The following is a 13,992-nucleotide window of genomic DNA, read 5'->3' on the forward strand; positions in this document are numbered from 1 at the left end:
CAAAAGACACGAGACCTGTTTCGACTATTGGGTTTTCCAGGATTAAAATGCTAAAATATAAGAAAGTTTTAGAGCTGTTGAATGTTGAAGTTCACAGGTAAAGTGTTTTCATTCTTACCTCATTTGTCCCTTTTATAATTCTCAGGTCCTGAAGACCAAAATGTGTTCAAAGCTGGCACAGGCTTGCTCTCTGGAGTCCCCCCTCTATGAGGTAGGTTAACTAGTCAGATTAGTGTTCCAGACGCATGTCCATCTTCTTACTTACATAACAACGATCCTGCAAATCTGCAAATCAATTCTGGACCAGAGGGAACGTGAAAATAATGTTTTCCCTGATCTACACAAGTTCTGCAGAAAAATAATACGTAGTGAACCTGCTGTACCTGAGCATAATGTCATCTATTCCTAGGTGTGCCTAGTTTACAGTTTCAAAAACATACAGATATGTAAAATCTAAATATTTCTAAGCTACTTTGAATTTAACAAATGTAAATTTCATATATTAGCTTAAGGTGCAGTGCATGTGACTATTTTTAAGCTTGCATGCTGCAATACATGGCAGAACTGTCCTGGTTAAATGCTGAGCCAGGGAATGCTCTTAGTTCTGAGGAGATACAACCTATTGTTAATAGATCAAAAGTAAATAACACCATTTCAGACTGTGATGTCTTCTGCCAGATGCCACTGTCCTTGTGTGTCTGTTAGATATAATGATTCTTTAATCAAAAGCACTTTTAAAGTGATATTGTTTTTTTCTTTTTCCTTCAAGTATATTAACTTCATATTCCATTTCATTTTAACAGGAGCATTAATAAGATATGAATAAACATGGCATCCAATGAAAACAATCAAAAGAAGAATTAAGAAAACATGAATTCTATAAATGTTTATTGAATACATTTGATTTGGCAAGAACATTTTCACTATGCTCATGTAGTCCTTCCAGAAAGAACAGATTGCAGCCATGTATATAATGAAGCGATAGTGCCGGATCATGAAGGCTCTACTGTCTGCTAGCTGACCCCGACTGGAGAATAATATTTTTCTCATTATTTTCTTTAAATAAACACTTTAAACCCTACATGTATCTTGAACTTGTAATGAAAGGTTTTAGGAAAATAATCCCAAAAATGTTCATAAAGGTTCACACACATAATTGAGAAATAAATAACTTTATTAAACAAATCACTTTTTTATTTTTTTACTTATCAGAGCTGTTTATAGTCTATCTGAACAGTGTTAGATATCTGAATGGAGCAATATTACTGCACTGTGTGTGTCTCGGTTTGTTGTTGTTGAAACATGCTGTCTGCGCTCCAGTCGAGCTGACAGGCTGTGATTGGCTGACTCGGCAGTTGCAGGTACGGGATTGGTTGCTGTTGTGCGTGCAAAGTATTGATTGAAGAAGTTCTGTGAACCCAGTGACAATAATCCTGAAATTAGACGGAAGAAAAAAATAAAAAAACGACTCAATCGCCAGAGCAGTGCAACACCCATGTACAGTACCTGTGTCTGCACCACACACAGCACTGCAACACCCATATACAGTACCTGTGTCTGCACCACACACACAGCACTCCAACACCCATATACAGTACCTGTGTCTGCACCACACACACAGAGCACTGCAACACCCATGTACAGTACCTGTGTCTGCACCACACACACAGAGCACTGCAACACCCATGTACAGTACCTGTGTCTGCACCACACACACAGCACTGCAACACCCATATACAGTACCTGTGTCTGCACCACACACACACAGCACTGCAACACCCATGTACAGTACCTGTGTCTGCACCACACACACAGCACTGCAACACCCATGTACAGTACCTGTGTCTGCACCACACACACAGCACTGCAACACCCATGTACAGTACCTGTGTCTGCACCACACACACAGCACTGCAACACCCATGTACAGTACCTGTGTCTGCACCACACACACAGCACTGCAACACCCATGTACAGTACCTGTATCTGCACCACACACACACAGCACTCCAACACCCATGTACAGTACCTGTGTCTGCACCACACACACACAGCACTCCAACACCCATGTACAGTACCTGTGTCTGCACCACACACACAGCACTCCAACACCCATATATAGTATCTGTGTCTGCACCACACACACAGAGCACTCCAACACCCATATACAGTACCTGTGTCTGCACCACACACACAGCACTCCAACACCCATGTACAGTACCTGTGTTTGCTGAGATGTAGCACGTATGTTTGGTACAATCTCATGTTTAACTGTTTGATGTGTTTGTTTTAACTTGTTTATTATTATATTGATTACTGTATTTGCACTGTTGTGCATAGGATTAATATTGTTGAACACATTGTGCTTTATAGCTCAATGTTACTGAAGAGAATAGTCTTGTTTCTATCTATGTCTATTCCATTTGTAAATCTAACTTAAAGCATAGATTTTTGAATAAATACTATGTGGTCTATCTTTTTTAAAATGTTGTTTTTAAATCACCGGTTATTAAACCCTATCCTAAATATATCATTAAACCGTTTTTAATGTGATTATGTTGCAAATAATGGCAGAATACTGGACTTCCTCAGAGACCTGGACCAGAGGACACAGCTGTGTGGCAAGAGACTGTTTAAAATAACCATTTGCAGGGCTTAAAGGAATGAGCTACAAAGAGAGGCTGAAAGAACTGAATCTGTTCAGACAAGAACAAAGAATCAGGGGGACGTGATTGAAGTTGACATAGTTAACCCTGACCAATACTTTAAGCACAGTTGAGAAACCAGGAACAGATGACACTGTTGGAAATGAAGTGGAGATACTGCAGATTAAGTACAGATGGAAGGAGATGCTTCTTCACACAGAGTGGTGAGGGGATGGAATGGGCTGCCTCGTCATGTTGTTGCTGAATTAATTGGATCCTTTAAGACCCAACTTGATAGTTTTGAAATCAATCAGGGACTAGGAACTGGATGAGCATAGATGGGCCCAAAGGCCTCCTCTCGCTCGAAAATTCTCTTATGGGCGATTACAAATTTCAAAAAATATAATGCAGCAATATGGGGTGGGGCTGGCAATTCCATGCCTTATATAGCTTATATTTTTGAAACCATCTGCTCATTTTGCAATCTTAAGAGCTGATTTGATTCTAAATATTTTATTAAACTGTTGCCGATAGATTAAAATCCTAGTGTTTGAAGAATACTAAATTATAGTTTAAACTGACATCATTAACCTTATTTAGTTTTTAAACATGGAAAAATAAAGTCTGTGGTACACAATGGCCAAGCTTCCATACAGTTTAGAAACTCCAAATTCTCTCTCCATTGTCGTGAGAATGTGACACATCACGCACATTCCTCAAGCTATAGGAAATGTGTGGCCAAAACATGGTACAACTTCACCCTTTAAAGGACTGTGATGGTGGAAACACAATCATACTGAAGGGTCATTGTGGCAGGATAGCCGCAGAGGGAAGACTCAGAGTCAGAAAATGCAGTGAAACAAAATACTTTAATTGACCAAAAATACTAAATAAAAAGGACACAAGGGCCAAACAAAAGGTATAAACACAAAACAAAGGCTTTCAACAAAACACTGGAACAAAATAAATCAAATTAAAACAGGTAATTATACACATTTTTTACAGACACCACTTACACTGTGTCTGTGTCTCCCAAACCAAACCACTCCACCAGACAAAGGATTTCACCTGGCTTTTATGTTCTGTGGCTCGAGCCCAATTAATCAATAATGAACAATTAAGCAATTAAGGCTCCAGCCACACATGTATTTTGCAGGGAGGAATTTAACCCCCGCCGTGTCGATCCAAAACAAATAATAATTATAATGAAAACAGTAATAATAATAATTACACAAATTATAGGGGTGAGCTGGCACCCAATCACAGTCATTCTGGGCCAGTGTTCGGTGAAACACGATTAAAAAAAACGCACTTCATTTATTTCTTATTGGGCAACCATACTTTGAATTAGTGATTGGAAGGAGGAGGGATTGAATTTCACTGCATGACTTTTTTTTTTTTCCCTAATGCCAGGAAATTCTTCATCCTGGGTGTTTATTAGCTACTTGCCTTACAGGCAACAAGCATTGGATATCACAGAATCTTCTACTGTTGAATTTAGATCAAACTTAGGCACATCACATACAGCGAGGCGATCGAGAATTGTTTAGCTAAACCGCCCTAAACCGTGTCCCATTCATTCTCTATGGTAGTGCTAAACCACTACGGATGTAATACTTCTGCCGCCGCTACATGGTGCTGGCGCTGTTGTTCAGGTCTGTGCCTAAACAAAAGCTCCCGCCTCGAGCTCTGCAGAGTGAGTGAGATATCAACAACATAACCTGCTCGCGCAGCTCGGAGTGAAATCGGTAAGAATGCGGTTATTGTTGTATATTATTGTTGTTGTTGTACGAGTAAGTAAACGTAAAAAGGAGCTATTCTAACTATTTATATAGCGAATAAAAATATATATAAAGATATAAATATCCTTAATTTCTGTACACTGCAGTTTAACCTCCTCTGAAAAACACTATCTATAAAACATATTCTAAATACATTTTATATTATTAAACATCATTCTTCTATAAACATCACAACTTTCTCACGTAGCTCGGAGTGACAGGTAAGAATGTGTTTATTGTTATTATTGTTAATTATTATAGGAGTGAGTAAATGTCAAAAAGGAGCTATTCTAACTATATTATATAAAACTAATATTGTTTCCAAATACTGTTAATGTGGATTGAATGCGGTTATAACTGATTTTATATTATTAGTATTTGTTTGCTTAGCAGGTGCCTTATCCAGGTTGACTTACAGTTACAAATGTAATTGAAATACTATACAATAAGTTATGTGCAAACACAACCATGTGCATATCGTTAAAAAAGCATTACAGTGTAGTTCAAGTTTTAAAGTGTAAATATAGTTACAAGTAAGATCAAATACAATATAATTACAATTAAAGCAAATGCAACCTGTGCAGACACAAAGAAATGCAAATCAGACAAGTGCAAGAACAAAACAAATATTTGCTGTCTAGCCTTTCTATTTGTTTAATTTATAATAAGTTAATAACCAGCGTGAAGTGAGTTTCTTAATGTACAAGACATGCCATCTCACACGAGGACCACAAAGCAAAGGTCAACAGTTCAGGCTAAGCAAACAGCGCAGTGATATCTGATTTATACAAGAGACAGAATAACTTACACAACTTATATAGTAAACTACATCACGCTGTTTCTGTTTTTTCCTTTTATCTACCAGCAAGTCCATCTCCAGGGTTGGGGTTAGAGTTATGTTTAGGAATATCTGAAGGAATTCATGTTATGTCTGTTAATGTACTGGCCACACATTTTTTATTTATTATTTTAACCTGTTTGTTTATCAAATTTAAAAAAGAAAACAAACCAAGAAAAAGAAAAAAAGAAAAGTCAATCAATATCGGATCCAGAAGATTAATTCGAAATACTTGATAAAATAAATAAAAAAGGGTGAAAAAGAATAATTATATATATATATATATATATATATATATATATATATACAAAAATAAATAGTGACATATAAGTGGAAGTATAAAATGAATTGACCTTAATTAACCACTCTTCAAATTTAATCAGTTTCAATCTTTCCTTTCAACTTTTAGATTACTCAGTATTTATATGTAGCATTATATATTAATTCAAAAAATGAAATAGATATTTAGTATCAATGTTTAAATAGCTAATAAGACAGGGTTCAAACAGAGAGACATAAGGGAGACCACATCAAAGAATCATATCAGTAACACAAAAGGAGTTGGGGAAAATTAAACAGTGACAAAATAAATAAAAATTCACACAAAAAAAACAAACAAAAAGTGTTCACACCAAAAAATATATATAAGTGTTACTACTAAGTTCAAAATATCAAATATAATCAAAGTGATAAAAAAAAACAGTGAGAAAAAAAGAAAGGGGATAAAGGAAATGTGAAGGGAATTATTAACTGACAGAATCCATATAATCCATCTCCTCTCAGGAAATCTATTTTTCATTTAAACCTAGCTTTTCTATTTGTTTGATTTATAATAAGTTCATAACCAGTGTGAAGAGAGATTCTTAATGTACAAGACATGTCATCTCACACGAGGACCACAAAGCAAAGCTCAACAGTTCAGGCTAAGCAAACAGCGCAATGATATCTCCATTTGTTTTTTTCCTTTCATCTACCAGCAAGTCCATCTCCACCATCCCTGCCTCAGGTGTCTATGGAAAGATTATTCAGCCATGGTGAACAGCTCCTGCATAGATCCAAACAGTCTGCTTCATCCAACAACCAAGCAGCACATATCTAAGTATGTGAAACTCCTGGCAAAGATGAAAAACACCAGCTCATCCCTCAACACCAGTCCTGAAAAGCTCCAGGAGACTCCGCTGCTGTGGCATAGTTTAACTGAAGGCAGTGGCACTGTACAGGTCCCAGTGGTAACCGTGTCACCTGCAGCTGTCAACCCACCTGCACTGCTGTTAACACCTACTGCTCCATCCACTGCCTTAACACCCGAGGCAATTGAACAAATTGTGCAACAAATTATGAACAGACAGCAACAACTGCAGCAGTTGAAGAAAACAAAAAAATGTTTGGCTTGTGGTCAACCGAAGTCACGGTACTCAAATGATGGTTCAACAGTTCATTTATTTATTTTTTTTTATCAGAAGGGAACCATCAGGTACTTTTACTGCTCACAAAAGTGTTCCAGTTGTATGGACCTGAAGGTCTCACTGATCCAAGGATGCCTTTTGAAGACTTTCGCACAACTGAGTTCTTCCAGGGGGAACTTGATACCACAAAGCAAAGAGCAGAACAGAAAAAGAGGAAGCAGACAGAACCTCAGCCATCTGGCCGACTGTGCAGGTTCTGCAGGTTGGAATTAAAACAGGGACCAAACAGCCCCCATGTCCATACAGGGTTTCCAGAAGTGGCTGGAAAATACATATATTGTCTTGCCAGGGTGTTTAAACTTTACAAAGATCAGGGAATGACACAGGAAATGACCTGGTCCGAATTCCAAGCATCGTTTTTTTTATGAAGCCGAAAAGCAAAGATGGCAGAGAGAGAAGAGAAAATAAAATTGATTGGAAAAAAATAGTTTTGTAAATATAGTTATTGATTGGACATATCAACATTTTTTACTGTAAATAGTTGTTGTTTAGGCATATTAAAAAAAAATGTTCAATTGATATAGTTGCTTGAAATTATAAAAACATTGTACTGTAAATTTAGTTGATGCTTGGACATATCCAAAAATAGTACTGTAAATATAGTTATTATTATTAGCAGATAACCTTAGCCAGGGCGACTTACAATTTTTACAAGATAAAACAATAGTAAAAAAAAAAAAAAAAAAAAAAAAAAAACTGTAGGTAAATCTAAACTCTTTTGCTTTCTTTGCTCATTTTTCATTATATTTTGTAATCTACATAATTGTAATGTAGTGTGTTTGCTAGCCTTTGCACTGTAATTGCATTGTATTCATTTTGTATCAAATATACAGACGTGCTCAAATTTGTTGGTACCCTTACAGCTCATTGAAATAATGCTTCATTCCTCCTGAAAAATGATGAAATTAAAAGCTATTTTATCATGTATACTTGCATGCCTTTGGTATGTCATAGAATAAAGCAAAGAAGCTGTGAAAAGAGATTAATTATTGCTTATTCTACAAAGATATTCTAAAATGGCCTGGACACATTTGTTGGTACCCCTTAGAAAAGATAATAAATAATTGGATTATAGAGATATTTCAAACTAATTAGTTTCTTTAATTAGTATCACACATGTCTCCAATCTTGTAATCAGTCATTCAGCCTATTTAAATGGAGAAAAGTAGTCACTGTACTGTTTGGTACCATTGTGTGCACTACATTGAACATGGACCAGAGAAAGCAAAGGAGAGAGTTGTCTGAGGAGATCAGAAAGAAAATAATAGATGAGCATGGTAAAGGTAAAGGCTACAAGACCATCTCCAAGCAGCTTGATGTTCCTGTGACAACAGTTGCAAATATTAAGAAGTTTAAGGTCCATGGAACTGTAGCCAACCTCCCTGGGCACGGCCGCAAGAGGAAAATCGACCCCAGAGTGAACAGAAGGATAGTGCGAATGGTAGAAAAAGAACCAAGGATAACTGCCAAAGAGATACAAGCTGAACTCCAAGGTGAAGGTACGTCAGTTTCTGATCGCACCATCCATCGCTTTTTGAGCGAAAGTGGGCTCCATGGAAGAAGACCCAGGAGGACTCCAGTTTTGAAAGAAAAACATAAAAAAGCCAGACTGGAATTTGCTAAAATGCATATTGACAAGCCACAATCCTTCTGGGAGAATGTCCTTTGGACAGAGGAGTCAAAACTGGAGCTTTTTGGCAAGTCACATCAGCTCTATGTTCACAGACGAAAAAATGAAGCTTTCAAAAGAAAAGAACACCATATCTACAGTGAAACATGGAGGAGGCTCGGTTATGTTTTGGGGCTGCTTTGCTGCGCCTGGCACAGAGTGCCTTGAATCTGTGAAGGGCACAATGAAATCTCAAGACTATCAAGGCATTCTGGAGTGAAACGTACTGCCCAGTGTCAGAAAGCTCTGTCTCAGTCGCAGGTCATGGGTCCTCCAACAGGATAATGACCCAAAACACACAGCTAAAAGCACCCAAGAATGGATAAGAACAAAACATTGGACTATTCTGAAGTGGCCTTCTATGAGTCCTGATCTGAATCCTATCGAACATCTATGGAAAGAGCTGAAACTTGCAGTCTGGAGAAGGCACCCATCAAACCTGAGACAGCTGGAGCAGTTTGCTCATGAAGAGTGGGCCAAACGACCTGTTAACAGGTGCAGAAGTCTCATTGAGAGCTACAGAAAACGTTTGATTGCAGTGATTGCCTCTAAAGGTTGTGCAACAAAATATTAGGTTAGCGGTCCCATCATTTTTGTCCATGCCATTTTCATTTGTTTTCTTATTTACAATATTATGTTGAATAAAAAATCAAAAGCAAAGTCTGATTTCTATTAAATATGGAATAAACAATGGCTGATGCCAATTACTTTTGTCAGTTTCAAGTTATTTCAGAGAAAATTGTGCATTCTTCGTTTTTTGTGGAAGGGTACCAACAAATTTGAGCACGTCTGTATAGTTTAACCAACTTGGTTGTTATTGTACAATTATGTATTAATTTAAAAGAAAAAACATGTGCTCACTCACATATAGATTACAACAAAAGTACAAAGGGAGTTTTTACAGAAGTGACTGGAAAGTTCTTGAATTTGCTGGTTTGTTTATTTAAGGTCACACAGAGATAGTGATTAAGTGGGAACTGTCAAGTGTTTTCAAAACAAAGGATTCTGGCATTTTTATCTTACATTTTACAAAAGCAGACTCTGAAAAGTTCTCTTTGTAGACTGATTGTCTACAACTATTCCATAAACTCTCACAGGTTATTCCACGATGGCCAACTGTGTAACTAGATATATAAATAATATGGTTGGTGTGTGTGTGTGTATATATATATATATATATATATATATATGTAGCGCCTTCCATAGTGAACCACCATCACAAAGCGCTTATAATATAATGCATTATGTTGTTGCTTTTTATGTATTTAGTTTAATGTTTTATACTGTAAATAGCTTCATTTGCATTCAAAATGTCCTTATGATGTCTAGATCATTACATTTCAGTAGTATAGTTTCCAAGTGTGCTGAGTTTTGTCAGTCTCTGCAGTGCTTCCAGTGTTATTATTGGTATTATCATCATATGGGTTAAAATTATGATAATACTGTCAAATGTTATATCTACAAGGAAAGCTAAGTAACAGAAATATAAGTTCAATATGTCGTGCAGCAAAAAAGCTAAATAGTTAACAATGAATGAGTGTTTATTCCAGTTTACTAGTGCTAATGATGTGTAATCCCCAGGGACAAAAATTTTTAAAAAAAACCCCTGAAAACAGCTTTCTGCAGCTGGATTCTCTGTTACACCTATTCTCGACTGGCCGGCAGAGGGCGGACGCGAACCCGGGACCTCTCGCACTAAAGCATAACGCCGATACCGCTGTACAAAAGGGCTTATGTCTTCGTGCGTGATTACGCTACAATACTAACAACCGAGAGCTGCTAGAAGTAACCCTGGCAATTTTGGTTGGCCGAATGAGAGAAAAAAAGTGTGTCATCTGGTGACGAATCACTGTTTAAATTGTATTTATTTTCCCGATCACTTATACTATATGGAGCGCTTTAGTTGGAAAGACTGACCTGTTGTTGGACTATTTTTTTAAATCCAGCCGGGGAAGCCCGGAGCCTATTATTATTATTATTATTGCTACTAATAAAATAATAATCACGTATTAATGTATCGGCAAACGAGACAAAGCAAGTACGTTTCATGTTCTTTAGCCTGTAGCAGACCTGCAACTAAACAAAGAGCATCAACTTCCTTCTATGTGTTTCATTGCCGCTTACTTTTAATAATGACTTGGGCAACTCGATACAACTCAAAACACGCGCTTATTAAGAGGTTGGCTTCACTTACAGGTTTGCTAGCATGATGCTTCTCTGTTATTTTCCCTTCTCTCAACACTTCTGGTGTTACGTCTGTCTGTTCCGTCCGCAGCTGTGGCCCAATACAGAAATTTGATTACATAAATTAGTGGATTCCAGGAGATGCTGTATACACACACACACACACGTATATATACCTACCTCCCTCACTCAGGAGCTCAACACAATGAAGTCAAACCCCAGTTAATGGGAAAAGTGTCCTACGGTTTCAGTCCAATTCGTTGCATTGTTTCAAGTGTTCCATTGTTTCTGATTTCACAAGTATTCAAACAGATACAGCCACACACCCAGCACTAGCACAGACCGGAGGTTCCCAAATTAAACACGGACATAAAAACGAAACAAACAGCGCTCAACATAGAAGTGAAGACAAAAGGATAGGCTTGCCCTTGGAGTCAGGGATGGCAGCGGAGCTTTCTATCCAAACAGAGTTCCTCAGAAAAAGGGCTGTCTGCTACCGATATCTCACCGCTATGGGTACCCGAAATGCGCAACTTCTCGCAAACGGATGCTTTCCGACTCGGTGCGTGCATTGTCCCTTAATCGCTCAGTTGCTTCTCTGCAGCCATCCACTCCAACCGTGACTCCCAGAGTGAGTCTAATACATAAAGAGGAACCCCGAAATATTTTCCCGGCCACCTTTTAAAAGAAAAAATAAAGGAAGTTACGACACACATTGCTAAAATCACCCAATCACTGATGACTATAGGAGAACAGACTTTCCCCCACAACACGCACACTGTTGATTCTTAAAAGGAAATATAATTTCAGCAAATACGCAGGAGGAGGAAGGACATACATACACAAAAATAAGGTGCTAAATTATAAATCATAAAACGTGAATGAACAAATAATAAACTAAAGTGCAAAGTACTATAAATATGTATAAGTGCAAATTCAAACCAAACGTGCATACAAATACAATAAATCCACCCTGATACACAAAACCGGCCGGAACACGAGGTTCCGAAGCGGCACAGAGTATGAAAATGATACACACAATACAACTAGCAGGGCCGCCGCCGAGAGCCGTCCTGGGCACCGCGGAAGGATTGGTAGGCTGTGTCCCGCTGCCAAATCTATATAGCCTTCTAATACTAAAAAGCCATGCAAATGGACTCAATCACAGGTTTTGTGCACGGCTACACATTTGAAAGCCATACATTCAATTAGACTTCAGCAGTAATCACCTCGTTGGTGATTAAACATCCCGCTAGTTATTAGCAATAAAGGTCATACTGTAGCGAGGGCTAAACTGGGTTTAAAATATAATTTATGGTAGCCGTCTACGCCACCGAAGGCACTACCTTCAGATAAAGTTAAAGATTTTAGGTTGTTAGCACCAGGTTATTTTATTTGGGCCAGAGGATAAGGTCTTGACCAAGTACAACACAAACACACAACAAAAATACCAGGAGTGTAAAATAGTCAAATTTATTTAAAACACAATTTTGTTTCAATTCTCATATTGCACACAGTAGTGCTTTCTGTTAGTTACACTATGTAACACAATTTTTGTTCCTGGGTAGTAAGTGTTATTTCCTAATTGCTTATGCCTCAAAATTATAGAAAATGGCTATTCCCCACAAACTTTGCTTTTGTGACCAGGACAGTGATATTTTGAAATTTACCTATTTCCAATAAGAAAGCGGGCGAATTTGTTCTTTTCGTTCACATAGTCAGAAAAAAACAACATATGGATCCAAATTAACATGTATTTATACTAAAGTAATACAAAAATGACTACAAAAGATTTAGAAGTGAGTAGTTTTTCGAGATTTACAATTACACTGTAAATCACTTTCACGAATCAGCCCCCAAATGTAGTCTCCCATCATGTTCTCGTTATACTGTCCTTGGTAGCGGCGTTCAAAGTCCAGTATATCCTGGTGGAAGCGCTCGCCTTGCTCCTCCGAGTATGCTCCCATGTTCTCCTTGAATTTATCAAGATGAGCATCAAGGATATGGACTTTGAGGGACATCCTACAGCCCATTGTGCCGTAGTTCTTCACCAGAGTCTCAACCAGCTCCACATAGTTTTCGGCCTTGTGATTGCCCAGGAAGCCCCGAAACACTGCGACAAAGCTGTTCCAAGCCGCTTTCTCCTTACTAGTGAGCTTCTTGGGGAATTCATTGCACTCCAGGATCTTCTTTATCTGTGGTCCGACGAAGACACCGGCTTTGACCTTTGCCTCAGACAGCTTAGGGAAGAAGTCTTGAAGGTACTTGAAGGCTGCCGACTCCTTATCTAGAGCTCTGACAAATTGTTTCATAAGGCCCAATCTGATGTGCAGTGGTGGCATCAGCACCTTCCGGGGGTCCACCAGTGGCTCCCACTTGACGTTGTTCCTCCCCACAGAGAACTCGGTCCGCTGTGGCCAGTCCCACCTGTGGCAGTGCGCCTTGGTGTCCCTGCTGTCCCAAAGGCAAAGATAGCAGGGAAACTTGGTAAAACAGCCTTGGAGACCCATCAGGAATGCCACCATTTTGAAGTCTCCTATGACCTTGATGACATCTCAGAAAAATGCAGATATGTATCCACTTAGGCAGCTGGAACTAAACTGAACTGGTGGGCTTAAGGCCCCTGTATTTATACGACTATTTATATTACTGGAAAGTTCTAGAAAGTTCTAGAAGTTTACTCAGCACTGAATCTATCTGGAATGTTCTGGAAAATAGGTAAATTTCAAAATATCACTGTCCTGGTCACAAAAGCAAAGTTTGTGGGGAATAATAGCCATTTTCTATACTTTTGAGGCATAAGCAATTAGGAAATAACACTTACTACCCAGGAACCAAAAAAAAAAAAAAATTGTTACACGGTGTTATCAGCGTTTCAGCCAAATACTTCAATTCGATGCATTGTTTCAAGGGTTCAGTCGTTCTTTGCAATTATTATTATTATTATTATTATTATTATTATTATTATTATTATTATTATTATTATTATTATTATTATTATTTATTTATTTCTTTATTTATTTCTTTATATTTCTTAGCAGACGCCCTTATCCATTATACAGTCGTAAACAAAAAATACATTTCAAGAATCACAGTACAAGTATTAATACAATTAAGAGCAAGATAAAATACAATGACTTCGGTTCTAGCAAGTACAAGAATATGACAAAATACGATTCAGTAACGGAGCATATATTTTATTATAGCAGCAACTCATTTAGAGCAGGAATATATTGTTTCATTTCCCTCTCGTATTCAGACAGACATAAAAACGAAACTGTGTTTGTTTGTTTGTTCTGTTTATTTTATGTATTTATGCATATGACACACAATGTAAAAACGAATATTTATTTTTTTGAAGAAAATAGGAATTGCATCAAGGTTTCTGTATTTGAAGTCATCCTGCGTA

General features: G+C 37.7%; 1 long non-coding RNA gene across 1 annotated transcript; it reads right to left on the reverse strand.

The window, feature by feature from the left end:
- Positions 1-1,271: 1,271 nt before the first annotated feature.
- LOC131702175 (uncharacterized) lies at positions 1,272-11,123 on the reverse strand. Its single transcript, XR_009309331.1, has 3 exons — positions 10,764-11,123; positions 10,594-10,674; positions 1,272-1,433 (listed from the first exon to the last, which is right to left on the reverse strand). It is a non-coding gene; the product is annotated as an uncharacterized LOC131702175 (long non-coding RNA).
- Between the last annotated feature and the right edge of the window lie 2,869 nt (positions 11,124-13,992).

Source organism: Acipenser ruthenus, chromosome 29, assembly GCF_902713425.1.
Source record: "Acipenser ruthenus chromosome 29, fAciRut3.2 maternal haplotype, whole genome shotgun sequence".
NCBI lineage: Eukaryota > Metazoa > Chordata > Actinopteri > Acipenseriformes > Acipenseridae > Acipenser > Acipenser ruthenus.